Source organism: Aphidius gifuensis, linkage group LG2 (genome assembly GCF_014905175.1).
Source record: "Aphidius gifuensis isolate YNYX2018 linkage group LG2, ASM1490517v1, whole genome shotgun sequence".
In the NCBI taxonomy this organism is placed as follows: domain Eukaryota; kingdom Metazoa; phylum Arthropoda; class Insecta; order Hymenoptera; family Braconidae; genus Aphidius; species Aphidius gifuensis.
This window is the reverse complement of record NC_057789.1, coordinates 27,280,387-27,284,302: the sequence shown is the minus strand read 5'-3', so window position 1 is coordinate 27,284,302 and position 3,916 is coordinate 27,280,387. Positions and strand designations below refer to the sequence as shown.

Genomic DNA, 3,916 nt, shown 5'->3' with positions numbered 1-3,916 from the left:
ATTATTATTTAGATGATTATTATATTTTTAGAACTGGTTGACACTAATAAAGTAAACAAAAATAACACCTTTGTTTGCTTTTTTCTTTCCCGCTGAGATATTTTTTTTTAACTACGCAGTTATACGAGATGATCAGCAAAATTATGACCGAAATGGCGGACATTGAACATGGCTTGGCAAAATTGGCAATATTGGCAAAATAAAAAAGTAGTAAAAATTAGCAAAAAATAAGTGAGTCGAAAAAAACACAGATGGCACTGTATAGCGCGCAAATAATTTGAAAATAATATTTAAAATAAATAAAACTCATGATAAAACTGCAAATAAAAAAATACAAAAAAATATAAAAATATAAAAATATAAAAATAAATAAATAATATAAACAATAAAAGTACAAATAATAATAATAATTTACCAATTTATAGATAATTTCATTTTCTTGTTTTATTTTAATTTTTTTTTTCAGTTTAAAATTATTCGCGCGATTCGTGAACGCCATATTGTTATCGATTTTTTTATTTTTTTTTTTATTTTTATAATGACTCATCAATCAGAGAATATGTCAAGCTGTGTCAAGACCCCTCCAAGGTTCCACTTCTATACTTATATTTATTAGTGTAAATTAATGTTAAAAATATAATTATATTTTAATTAGAATATTTTATTAATAATATCAAAAAAAATTTTATTATATTTTTTAGATGTTTATCCAGGACAAATGATTGTATTGGGATGCTCTATGTGTTGTCTCTTTTTATTTTAATTTCAATTAACGTATGTACCAATTATAATTTATTTATTTTACTAATAATTTTAATTTTTTTTCACTTAAAATAATCATTACAAATTACAGATGGATTGAATACATATTTTTTTACTGATAAATCAATTTTTTTCATTTGGACAATGAGGTTATATTGGTGTGATTTTGGGCGTGTGTGTGTGTGTAAACATACACCTTGACATCATCTATGTGATGTAATTTAATATACAATTAATTAATTAAATTAATTTATTTAATCAAGTTTGCATTAAAATATTTGATAATTAAATTTATTATTTTATTATTTTTAGAAGTCCATGACAAATGGAACTGAAATTTTACTGTTGAAATGGAGTCTTGTCCAGATTTTATATCACGTATGTACTGTTATTATTATTATTTTTATATTCAATCATATGACTGATTTTTGACGTGATATAATTGACTCAAACAGCTGCAATTTAAGAGTTTTTCTTTTTCTATTTTGCCTTGAGTTGAGTCAATAAGTTTTGAATAACAAATTGTTTAGTATCATTTCTACACATCATCCATTTTAAATTGAATTTTTTTTAAAACATTGATTCACGTCGATGCATAAATTTCCATCGCGAACAAGTGGAAAAGTACAATCACAACCGGGATTGCATTGCTGTAAAATATATTTATTTTATTTTTTTCTTAAAAAACATGTTCGTTTTAAATTAACAACTTGTATATATATTAATCTTTAAATATTTTTTTTATCTCATTAACTTGCCTTTTCTACGCAATCTCTCACTCCATATGGGTTATCACAAGTAGCTGGACATGGTGCAATACATGTCATCCAACTTTCATTTTTCTTACAAGTACCAAAATTATATTCTGGAGACCTTGTTTGATCAGGCGGATTCAGTAGTGGTAGAAAATATTTTTCTTCCACATCAATTGATGCTGTGTAACCTTATGTTTTATGGAAATCAAAAAAATAACATATTTTTAATACAAAATAACTTACTCAAATTTTTTTTTTTAAATATATTTAAAGTCCAACAAACCAAGATACAAGTTTGCATCAATGAGAAAAATAATTAAAATAACACGAAACATATTGGCTTCTTTTAAAGTACTGCTGAGTATTTAATTTATTTTCTCTTAAACTGGGTTAATTTTTTAACATACAAATTTATTTTAAATATTTAATTTGTTGACTATAAATAAATGATAAATATTATCTTTATGAATTATTAAAACAGCTGTTAATTTATCATACAAATGATATTCAAGCTCATCTATTTTACAAAAATCTCAAAGTATTTATTAGCTCAATACAATATTTAAATTAATTATAGCTATTTTAAAAATATATTTCATTTAATTTTCGTGTTATCTATATAAATTATTTTTATACACAATTAATTTAGCATATGTAAATTTAGAGCTTCTCGATCGAGGTTAAAATATTATATCGTTTACACATGGATAATTTATTTTTAATTTTATCAGTCATTTAAATCTCTTTAGTAAATTATAGCGGTAAAAATTTTACATCAATTTAATAATATTAAATTGCATTTCCAATCATATGATCTCTAAAAATTTATTAAATTTGATTTCCTTTTTTTTTTCCTTTGTTTATCAAATTGAGCTTGTATGTTTTGAGTTTTTTTTTTTTGGCTTTTTTTTTAATACATTTCTAAATGTAACGGAAAAAACAATTTGCCTAGTTTCCGAAATTCGAATTTGCTTTTAGTATAAATGCCTTTTACCCATACATCGAAATCGCTCGAGTGAATCACTCACAATAATTTTTTTTTTATTTTTTATTTTCGTTTTTCCGTTTCCTCCCCTTTTATCTTTGAAACATATCATCCTTGTCGTCGTCCAGTCAGTCACAAAATCATAGAAAATCTAATTTTTTTATTTTTGTTAAACAAAATGCAATTTATTTCTGGTCACATGTTCTGACACATTTACAATTTGCAAGTAAATTATTCTATTTATCTGAGATAATGTGATTTTCTTTTAACTATTGTTTTTTCGTTTTTTTTTTTTTCTCCACATCAAATATAAATTTATTTATTTTTTTTTCCTCTCAAACAATACTCTCATTACAAAGTCATTTCAATGAGACGACAAAAAACATCTCAAATAAGTAGAGAAAAAAATAGAATAAAATTTTTTTTAGAAACGAATTGCAGTGAAGAAGACAGCGCTTAATTACTTGGAAAACTCGTACGACGTAATTTTGCGCTTGGTATTGTCTGTATTTTCAAGCATTCTATTTCCACATTTTCGGTTTTGTTCATCCTTATTGGAAGAGTTTCTTTGTCATTTTGCAAAGTAATGTGACAACGGAAAATTCGATCAAAACTAGCTGGTATAAATGTGTCTCACACACAACTAAATAAACGATAGAAAATAAAATAAAAGAAAAAAAGTTATATATATAAAAATCTAGCCATTGAATACTAATTTCACCCTTATTTTTCGACCACTGAATATACCCCTATTGCAATTTCTCCCTGCCACAATTATTTTTCAAAGATAAAAAGAATAAGTAGAAAAAACAAACAAAGAAAACATCAGCAGGTTTTTTTTTTTCTTTTTTAAAAAAGGGGTAAAAAAAGCTTTGAAAGTTGGTGGTTTTAGAGTTCTTTGTATTGTCATGATATAGAAAAAGAAAAATGAGCAAAAAAAAGACAACTATGTCACGTCCTTGGCCCAGTGACCCGATCCATTAACCAAATCGGTCATCATTACATCCCCTGACAAATAAAACAAACAAAGAAAAAAATATATACCCAAATTATTTATTACATGAATAATAAACCAATAAATTTCAACAGATAATAATTCAAAAATCACAGACTTTATTTTATTATATATTCAATTTTTACTTCTAAAAATTTAATAATATTTTTTACATAAAGAAAATGATATTTAAATTAAAAAAAAAAAATTAACAATTACATTAAATTCTCAGCTATTTTAATTGTAAAATGTAAAATCTCATTAAAATACTAATAATAATAATAATTTTGAATTTGTATGTTAAATATTCGTGATGTGAAAAGCCATATCTACATCTATCGAAGCCAACAGAATGAGCTTTTACTCCCTCAGTAAAATTTCATTTTCCTTTTCACCCTCACTCAAGCCTATACAAATTCA

General features: G+C 24.3%; 1 long non-coding RNA gene across 1 annotated transcript; it reads left to right on the top strand.

Annotated features, from left to right (window-relative positions):
• Positions 1–505: 505 nt before the first annotated feature.
• On the top strand, positions 506–1,406 carry LOC122849997. Its single transcript, XR_006373619.1, has 4 exons — positions 506–617; positions 702–774; positions 854–978; positions 1,075–1,406. It is a non-coding gene; the product is annotated as an uncharacterized LOC122849997 (long non-coding RNA).
• Positions 1,407–3,916: the final 2,510 nt, after the last annotated feature.